General features: G+C 46.3%; 1 long non-coding RNA gene across 1 annotated transcript in view; it reads left to right on the top strand.

Annotated features, from left to right (window-relative positions):
* Positions 1–10,858, top strand: part of LOC106722535 — a 26,069-nt gene that overhangs the window by 13,859 nt on the left and 1,352 nt on the right. The window lies entirely within an intron of this gene.

Here is a 10,858-nt window from a genome sequence, read left to right as displayed (position 1 = left end):
AAAGAGCTGTGACTCAAGATCACCAGCATCTACTCCTTCCCAGCATTATTTTGCCATGTCGGCAGTCAAACATGTGGATCTCAGATCAGACTTGCCATCATCTCCAGACTCACTGATGACTTCCCCATCTACTGGAAGATACCTGCATTGAGGGACTGCCAACAATGATGGTAGTACACTTAGAGTTGAGATTCAGAAGTACCACAACTTCTGGGCAGATGGGTAGTGCAAGCTATGGATTTGATTTTAGTACAAAACCAGAATAACATCAATGTAATGGGAGGAGGAGAACAGTCACCTTGATATCTTTCCTGCATTCGCTCAGAATATAAGGACACGGGCGCATAGATGGCAGCTGATGTGGGAAATACTGCCCCACATGGAAGCTAAAACATTTTCTAAAACACCAAGTTCTATTTTGCCACTGAAAAAGTAACTGGGAATTCTGCAAACAAGAGGAGTTGTTATACCACAAAAGAATAGTGTAGAAGATAGATAATCTGCATTGACCCAAATCCCATGAAAGAAGAAGTGAAAAGAAGTTGCTATCTATCACCAAAGATGAATCTGTTGTCTGATTCATTTATAACCAAAGTGTTCACTGCTTCTAAGACAAAGAATGAATATTGAGCATATTGAGTTAGATTATCCATATAGTTATAATGATTTTTTCAACACCTTTTAGAACCTTTCAACACCTTATAGCTTGGTCCAGATACCAATGGGCTTTAGCCAAGCTTTTGTTCCAGCCAGGCTGAGTGCCTCAGTCCCCAGTAATATTGATGTTCAATACCTCCAAAAATCCAGTAATTTAGGGAGGCATCTAAAATATGTACCTAGGTGCCTAATTGTAAGTTTGTCTCTCAAAATGGAGTCCAAGATTTGCCTTTGGGTCTCGTAAAAAAAAAATCCAGATCCAAAACACTTTTAGCTTATCCTTTATGGAATATGTTATTTGGAAAAATAGGGTGTCAGGGGGAAGCTTATCTGGTTCCTTAGCAGTTATCCAAGTTGTAGGGCTTAAATATAGTACCAAATAAATATTGTGCCTGTAGGTATCATGACCATGAAACATGATTGTGGTATTGATCAGATACTTATCTACATTTTTGGAACAACAAACTACCTTAAGCATTTAAGGGATTATGCATGCCCTGATCAAATCTAGACATGTTAAAGAAACTGGCTGAGATTGTTCTGTCTCAACCATTTAACAATGGAAAACACTAGAAAGCATTTCAGAGTGATAGGGCCCCTGAACTGGAGTGCGCAGTGAAATTATACGTGAGATGATAAAATGAGATTCCACTGACCATAGATACAAAAAATGTTTAAAAGATGCTTCTGTGTGCTCTGATGGCTTCTCTAGGTTGCTTAAGCTTGGTTGTGTAGCTCTTTTCAGTGGGACCTGGATACCTACTTCACAGTTAGAGCGGCTAGGAGCTGGAACCAACTTCCTAGGGAGGTGGTGCTGGCCCCTACCCTGGGGATCTTTAAGAAGAGGCTGGATACCTACCTGGCTGGACTCATTTGAGTCCCGTTTTTTGTTTTTAGGGTTCTTTTGTTGTTCTCCCGCCCTGGCGGGGGGTCGGGCTAGGAGATCTATTAGGTCCCTTCCGACCCTAAAACTATGAAACTATGAAACCTTGCTGTGTTGCAAATGATTCCCTCATGGTGAAGCCTGGATGTCCACCTTACCTCCTTTTGTCTCTTGGACTTTTCAGTGCCACAGATTACTTTCCAAAGGGATACTTCATGCATGGCATCAAAGAGAAATGTCATTCGTTAGAAGTTGAGCAGCATACTTGTCAGTCTCCTTTCTTACATGCAGATCAGTACCATAATAATTTAAACCATCAGCTTTGTTAACTAGCATTGTTGGACATCTGCAATAACAGTCCTCTGAGATTAATCATGCAGACATCACTGCATTAGTTCTGATTGAGTTTATGCTTCTTTAAGGCAACACAATCTAAACTAGTAAAAGCACTCAGTTGGGTGAAAGTATGTCCATATAAGTTGTTTTATACCAGGAGAGTTCTGCTGGTATAATTATGCTGGTACTTTTCCCCAAATATGCATATCCTTAGATTTGCTTCATGTTTCCATAATTTCCTTCTTCATCTTAATGGTTAGAGGCTTCTATGTGTTTTCTAAATGAAAACAGAGAGTTCAGAGAACAAGATGGGAGCCTCACAAAATGTACTAGATTACAGACCTAGTCACTGTCAGCTGAAGTCTGGTAATAGTGTAGAAGGGGCTGTATTGTATGGGAAATAACATTAAGGTCCTAAACTCTGACAAGCAGGTTTTAGCAAGGGCAAAAGAGCAATAAAGAAGAGAGAGAAAGGAAAAACGGGAACTAAGTTGTGAGTAGAGTAATTGCTTTAAAAAAAGTTAGGGAGATGCATAGACTGACTAGCAAGGGAGAACAGAATAAATATGAAAAGGCTGAAACAAAAAAAGACTTATGAAAGACTGCAGACAAATTAAAGGCTAGCAAAGAAAGTAAGGTAAAGGAGGTCACTTGAAAGAGAAAGTGAGAGTACAACTAATATTTTTTTAATGACAGAAGAAAATATATGGCAAATTTATACCAAAGGATGCTCTGAATTTGAGAGGTGCAAAGAAGGTAGCATGTCCTGCTGGATGGAAGATTAAGGCAGTTTTCCAAATACAGAAACTTTCAGAAAGTTCAGGGGAACTAATAATGGATAGCTGTTACAGATTATAATGCTCAGTAATGATATCAAGAGAACAAGCAACTTCTGGATCAGAAAAGACTATTTGGCCCAACTAGCTAACTCTATTTTTAATCCACTTCCCAGATCTGTTGCCGGTATATTCCCTACCTAAATTTATGGGTATCTAGCCACCTATTAAACTCTGTAATTTAAACTAGTGGTCTTTTAAATGTGGGGTAAACTTGGCTTGCTCTGTTCATGTCACTCAGAGCTAACAACAAATTGTAGTAGAACGTATTAGTAAATCCCACAATTTGTTCACAGACGTATGGCATCCAAAAACACTGACAAAGTAACATACTCTGTCTGCCAATTGGGTGACTGAAACAGGAGCTCATTTAATCAATTAGTGGAGCCCCATCTGGTGGCTGAATTTGCTATCCAGGTCTGCAGTCAAAATTAGCTAGGAGGTTTTTATTTGTTTGTTTGTTTAAAGGCAGCAGCTGTATTGAATAAGCCAAATATAGGCCAGATTTTCAGCTGAGCACTCAGCTTCTTATGGCAATAGCAAAAGTAAGTCTCCTGGTTCTTTGCTGTAGCCCAAGCCATACCTCTGGCCTGGGTTAGACTGGAGGCTGTTCTAAATAGCACAGGGTGACAGTGATCCTTAAGAGACCATCCACCAGCTAAGTATAACTAGAACTCAGAGTGCTCTTGTCACTCTGCCTGCATTCCCCACCCAACTGCCCAAGCCTGTTTAAAATTTTGCACTTTATTTTTAGTCTGAATATATCTAGCTTCTAATTTGAGCAACTGTATCATCAGAGCCCTATGTTACCAAATGCTGTTCCTCATTTAAGTCCTTATATAGGAAGATCAAATCATCTCTGAGCTTTCTTTGATAAAAGAAATACATTGAGCTTCTTAAGTCTTTCATGATGAACTGTATTTTCCAAACTTTTAATGATTCGGATTTCTCTTCTCTGAACTCTTCCCAGTTATTTAATATCCTAATGGAAGAGCTGGACAGAGTTCTTTCACTAGCAACCATTAGTGGTTACACCTGTGCCAAATGCAGAAGTGGTATTGCATCCCAACTCCTGCAGATTTTTACCCTGTTTATATATTACAAGACTGAATTAGCCTTTAAGCCACAGCAAGCTAATGCTCAACTGATTATCCATTATGATCCCCACCAAATTTTTTCCATAAGTATCATGGCTCCCCAAGATGCAGTTCTCATCCTGTGAATGTAATCTGTATTCTTTGTTCCTAGACGCATGACTCCACCTTTGGCCAAGTTGAAACATATTTTGTTTAATGATTGCTTATATCTAGCTTATTGAATGATCCAGATCATTCTGTGTTTCTGACCTATCTTTGTCATTATTTACCACTTCCCTTATCTTTGTGTCATCTGCAAATGTATTGCCTTCCAGGTCACTAATAAAAATATCAAATAGTGTGGGATCAAAAAAAATCCTCTGCCACCTCCATGGGAAATCCCATTCAGTGATGATTACACATCAGTTTTGTTTTAAGACCTAATCAGGCAACCAGTCATCATTTCATTTCTTGTTGGTCCTAGGAGAGGAAACTGCAAGCATGAGCTGATCTAGCTTTGTTGTCTGAATTGCCCAGTGGAATAATTAACAGAGCTGCCAAGTGCTGTATATCTAATACAATGCTCATGCATGCAGGCAGCCCCTCACATATTCCTTTCTGAGTATCACCAATAACTGGATTGTAAAATACCTGTTATTGTGGCTTTCAGTTCCACAAAGTCTTCTTCCACTAACTAATTCAGCAGTCCCCATCTTGGCACTGACTTCTTCTGCAAGCTATGTAGAACCCCCCAGAAATGCCCTCCATCCCTAGTTACCTAAAACTACCCTCCAGTCACTCAACTGCCCATTAGATTAACTCATCCTCATCAGCTGCTCTCCCCAGACTTCTGCTTCTCTGACACTAAGAGCTTGTCAGCACCGTGGTACCTACAAGTTCTGGCACTGTGGACCCAAGCCGTGCCCTTGCCCACCCACAATTTCAGGCACATTTCAGACCTGGAAATATTAGTGGGACCCCTCTGGGCTTATCTGTCTATCCTTGTTCTTATGCTCTTGAGCATTATTAATCTTCTAAGTTTTGGAGTATGTCTACAGGCATGGGTAGAAGGGCCATGCAGTGGACCCACATTGCCAGGACACACTGTCACTGCAGATGATCTCTAAGATGTCCCCCGTTTTCCACATCTAACCACCCTGGACACAATCACAAAACTTCTTCTACCCTCAGCTACTTCCATTGACAAAACAACTTCCCACCTCAGATTTTCTGGGACAGTCCTGAATGTTTTGATCTACATCCCAAATCTGGCACCAGCAGTATCACACAACATCTGCTGAGATGATTCAGCATGACACAACCCAGCACAATGGGGATGGTGCTAGTCTTCTTTCAGTTTGGGACACAGTCTCAGGCAGGGGCAGATCCGGGGCAAGGATTGCAGGGGTGTGGTCACACCTCCCTTTCCACAGGTGTAGTTTGGCAGCTCTGGGTCCCCACAGCCCCAGATGCCTGGGTCCCCTGAGGAATGAACCATGCCATGGGAGCAGCAGTCAGGGACCTTAAGTCCCAAAAGCAGGTAAGAATTCTCCACTGTCAGCACCCACTCCTGCCCTTCCATGCTCAACAGTACCTCCCCTCCAGTCTTTACTTAAGTTACTGGGCCCACGCCTATTTACTTTACAGTTGGGATTGGAGACAGCCAGGAAACTGTAGGTTTCTCTTAACCAAACTAAATGTACAGTGACAGAATTTTTGGGACAACCTAAGAGACCAAGGGACAGGACTGAAGGTCAAAGGTTAAAAACTGGGGTTCCCAGAGGGGATGGGAAAATGTCAAGCAGAGCATACTGGCTAGCACTCACTACCCCTTGAACATGTCCAAGGAGCCTGTAGGCATGCCTAGTAAAACCCTGCCCAGAGAGGTGCACAAAGAAGTGTCTGGCAGGGCATCTTTGGTGCTAGCCACTTTAAGGGCTAGAATAAACAATAGAGCAGCCTACAGGTGGCTGCACTCCCAATCAGGAGTCACATGGCCAGCAGGAGGCCCCCTGATTGGGAAGTGGGACCAGCTGCTAGATATAAGAGCAGGCTTTAAGCAGTGGGCCCCACAGTTTGCTGCGAACAGCTGGAGGGAGAGCGTCACCCGGTTGGAGCTGCTGCTCACATAACATCTTGGAGCTACAGGGCAGGAACTATGGGGATGGCAGGAGGTTCCTGGCTCTGGGGCATGACCTAAAACTATACCCTGCTAGGGATGGATAGTATGATGGGGCTGCCACTAGTGGGGTGATGCGCAGGAAATGCCACACCAGTTGCCTCCCTAGTGAAAGGAAAGTATGGGGCACTTTATAGCCTCAGCCCCCACAATCTGGTGGGGACAGGCATGGGTCCAGGGATTATCATCAGGTCTGGCACCTGAGGGGCAATAAGCCCTGAGGCCCTAGTGAGGAGGCAGAGGAGTGGCTCTAGTGAGGGGGTGTAATGATAAGTAGTAGGCCGCGCAGAGTAAGGTACATACGGGGACCTGAAGGACTGTGTAGAGTAGGATCTGTGTAGGTGGGCCAGAAGGGCTGTACAGGGGCATGCAGAATCGGGTCTGAACAGAGCCTGAAGGACTGTGCCTAGGCCAGCCCCAGTAGTTTGAGTGAGCCCCAGAGAGGGGGCATGAGTTTAGGTCCCAGAAAGGAGGCATGAGTGGAGGCCACAGTGAGGGGGTGTAATGGCTAAGGCAAGTCTGTGGATGCCTGAAGCTGAATTTGGGCCAAAGGCTGAGGAGTAGAGCACAGCAAGGGGGCTGGGGGAAATTTGAGGATATTGGATGATATCTGAGAGGCATGGGACATGGTGTATAACAGAAAATGTAATAATGTGGGAGGCTGCCCATTTTATGCCCTGATGCCTAGGGCATCATACAAGACACCTATACCAAGTCATTGCGGGTGAAACAGGACAAACTGCCCTAGATAGGTGGGCAAGCCGACATCGGGACTGGCCTCGTGACAGCCCCCTGTCACAGAGTGACAGGAAAGTAGCCCCATAGTCAACCAGGTTCACCCAGGCCTCTGGGTACAGGAAGAGAAGACTCATCTGCCACTGTCCCTGGATGGCCTAGGATCTGGAGGAGTCTCAGAGATGCTCTTACCCTGCTCCAGCCTGGGGCTATGGGGAATATCTGTCTAGAAAGCCACACTCAGTTAGAAACAGCAGCAATGGCAGCAGTGGGCAGATTCCCCTTCCCTGCACAGTCCTCCTGGGTGTGCCCTGCCAGCTTGGGAACAGGCCCAGGGAAGGGAAATTGCCCACCACCACTGCTGTGCTCCGCCAATCCCAGCTTCCCATGTAGCTGCTCCCACAGCTCTGGCTGAAACAGGGCAGGGTTAGCCAGGATGGTAGCAATGAGAGGTGGGTTTCCCCTTTCCTCTGCCCAGAAGCATAAGAAGAGAGGGTGAGGGGGTGAATGGGAGGAGAGGAGAAGTGCTACTGAGCACAGAAGGAAAGGGAGATGCCAAGACCTGGGGGTGGAAGAAAGAGATTCTGATTTAGTGAATTTAAAAAAGGCATGGGCTGCCCACCCTGGTGCTGTGGGAACGGGAAGGTCTAAAGGTAGAAACCACTCCTGCAGTGCTAGTCACTGCTCCCACAACCTTTTTTTTCCAGAATCCTGGATCTGGATCTGGCCACAGGCTACCTCATGAACTGCAGGCAGTATAATTGCATTTTACAAGGTATTGTGTCCAGGCAAATTAGCTCTACTTCTAAGGTAATTACCCTCTAAGCTAATTATCTCACCTGCAAAACCACATTCAGGTGGCTAAACTAACCAAAACTTGCAGTGGAGTGAACTACCTCCAACTCTTGTGCTCTGTGGAGCAACAGAGCCATATCCTAGACTAGCCAATTGCCCATCAAAAATTACGGGGGGGAGGTGGCTGGGGACAGCGGCCTGCATCTGGCCCTGCTCCCCCTTTCTCCTCTTGCCACTTTGGGGCTGGGCCACCCCACCTCTGTCTGCTGGCCCCACCCTCCTATATGCTCCATTGCTGCTGCCTGCAGGGCAGGGGTGTGTGGCCAGTGGCCTTGCCCCACCATCCTGTCTATTTTCGCAGCCCAGGGTGCTGCTGGCCCTGCTCCCCCTCCATTTGCTCAGTCGCTGCCACCCGCAGGGTCTGGGGGGCCAGGGCCAGCAGCAGGGAGGAGTTGTTGGCCTGTCCACTCCATCACCTGCCAGGAGGGGTGGGGACAGAGGCCCGGAGCCAGGCTTGCTCCCCTGACCCTCACCCCCACCACTTTGGGGCAGGGGGCACTTCCACCCACCCCCACCTGGGTGGCCAGTGGGGACAGAGCCCAGCATCTGGCCCTGCTCCCCCACTCCCCTTGTCCAGCTCTGCACCCCACAACTTTGAGCCTGACCCTGTTCCCCTCCCCATTGCTTCAGGCCCAACCCTGTTCCCCCCGGCAGTTCAAGTTTGAAGCTGCTCCCTTTGTCCCCCGCCTTGCCACAGTGGCCTTGACCCCATTCTCCCCCCTCATGCCACTGCTGCCACCTCCTCCACAGAACGGCAGGGGAGCACTCCCCATTTCCCCCACTCCACCATGGGGCCAGACTGAGCCCCCTGTCACCCTCCCTGCTGCTCTTGCATGACCCAGCACAACCCCCTATACCCTCCATTTTGGGGCCTGGCCTGGCCCAGTGTGCCCCCCCTGTCCTCCCTGCCACCACTGCCACCTCCAAGGAGCGGGGGCGGGGGGGGAGCAAGGTCAGGTCCGCTGACCTCGCCCCTTCCATTCCATCTGCTCCGTTGTCGCTGCCTCCAGAAAGCAGGGCAGAGGGGGACCAAGGACACCCCCCCCCCCGGTTCTAGCCCCGGTGTCCCCACCATCATGGTGGTGCTCGGATGCACCACAACCTCCTGTCCAAATGCTGTATTTGCACTATTGTTTGGTTGTTTGGTTGTTTCTGTCAGCCAATCAGAGTACAAATAAAGTGTTATAGACAGACAGACAGAGTACAGCTTTTATAATATTAGAATTTTGCTCATTGAAGGTTGGGCATCTTTGTCCATGGATATGACCATAAACCCAGGTTTCCTTAGCAATTCCCCTTAGATAGCCCTCAGCTATCTCTTAACCCATTCCCAAACATCCCCACAAACACTGCTTCCTCCAGCTATCCCAAAAGCCCTCAGCTGTTCTGGCTTTTCCTAGCCCTCTGGTAACCTCTGCCCATTGCCCCATTACTTGTATGGCCTCCTTCAGCACCCATCCACCACAATTGTCCTATTCTGTCACTATTTGGGACACAGAGTACTGGCCACAAGCATAATACATAGGGTTTTATGCCAATATACTTACTTAGATAGATTTGCATGTTTGCAAACAATTTACCTAAGTATTGTAAATAGATTTGCACACCAATTGGTAGCTATGTATTAAGATAGGGAATCAAGGGTCAAAAGAAAAATTATTCTCTCAAGCTGTTATAATAAAAAGTAAAACCTTTTCTGACCAGATTCTTGCAATAGCCAAACAACAGTTGATGTAGTTAACACTAAAACAAATAGCTCCACCTAGTTGCTAAATAGTGTTATAATATAAGTCACAGATACAATGCACTGCCTGTATCATTCTCAGTTTGGTTGCCATGGTAAAATATACAAGGTCACATATGAAAAGCAACTGAAAAGCTAGATAGTTTTGTTAAAACTGGAATTCATTTTCAAACCTCAAATCTTCACAATATAGTTAAACAGTCCAACTTACTTTGTCCTTGCTGGTTCTCCTCTTGCCTCTAATTGTTCATTCACTGCATTCTTCAGATGCTTATCCTCATCTGCCATCCAACTTTTTATATGTATTCCACAGAACTCTGTCCTTGGCCACCTTCTACACCTTATCTGGGTAATTTCATTTGTAAATACAAATTCAACCATCATTTTCATGCTTGTGACTTTCAGATCTACTTCTGCCCCAGGTACCAGCTTGGTCAATTTCTCTGGCCATGGACAGGCATTCATTTCAGAGAAATTCTTACCAGTAGAAAAATAGTCCAGATGCAGGGTGTAAATGTGTTGTAGCCCTTTGGCTGGACAGCTACAAAGAGGAGCTCTCCAGCCAGGGAGGCACTAGAGAATGGGTCCTTGGGCCATCCCAGCCATTAGGGTAGCCCATTACTTGGTAGTCTGTCCTCTCTCCTGCCTGGAAAGAAGACAGGCTGTCAAGAGGCAGACGCCCTGTTTTTTAAATCACCCTATGTGACCAGCTGAGCAGCACATACAGCACCTTAAAGCCAGCAGGGCCAGAAACTAGAGTGGAGTAAGGTCTCTCTGTCACTGTTGCCAGCTCCATGGGCTTTGAAAACATTGCCTGTGCCACCCTGTTATGATCCCTGGTCTAACGAGCAGGGAAGAGGTTTACCTTGCTTCTTCTTCAACGGGTATTGTTAAAACCTGTGGAGCCAACAACCACAACAGTGAGAACTCTCCCTGCCCTGGTTCCCAGCCTGGTGGATTTAAATGCCACCCATAGAAGAAGCAGCATGGCAAACCTCCTTCCCACACCTCAGACCTGGGACCCTGGTCTGAGGAAAACACAGAGCAGAGACCATCTACTCCTCTACTCTGCTCCCACTCTCTAACTAGCAAAGGAGCATAAGATTGTGGATCTAAAGATTCATCATAAAAGTAGCTAGGCCCTATGCCCCTACTGTTTATTCTGGAAGGTCGTTCATTCTCCTGATTAGCCAGAGAGCTTTTCTATTCACCTCTTTCAGTGTGAATTCATCTCTCCTGAGTACCAGTGGCCAGAATTATATACACTACTGTTCAAACTGAAGTTGCACCAGTGCATTGTACAATGATATTAACACTTCCCTATTTAAAAACAAACAAACAGCAATCTCTGTGATCACCACAAAAAATAGCATTGGCCGTGATTTCCCAGGAAATCAACCCCCTCCCCAAAAAATGTAATAAAAATAAAATGCTGGCTCTCTAGTGGGAGCCAGCAGTCCTCACTGCCACTGTGGCGCAGCCTCACAGTCTGCCTGGCAGGGTAAAATGCCAGCTGGTAGCTTGGCAAAAAGGGCAGCAGCTAAGATGGTGGCTGGC

This window comes from Alligator sinensis, unplaced genomic scaffold (assembly GCF_000455745.1).
Source record: "Alligator sinensis unplaced genomic scaffold, ASM45574v1 scaffold466_1, whole genome shotgun sequence".
Taxonomy (NCBI): domain Eukaryota; kingdom Metazoa; phylum Chordata; order Crocodylia; family Alligatoridae; genus Alligator; species Alligator sinensis.
The sequence above is the reverse complement of the archived record's forward strand: the minus strand, read 5'-3'. Positions and strand labels throughout refer to the sequence as shown.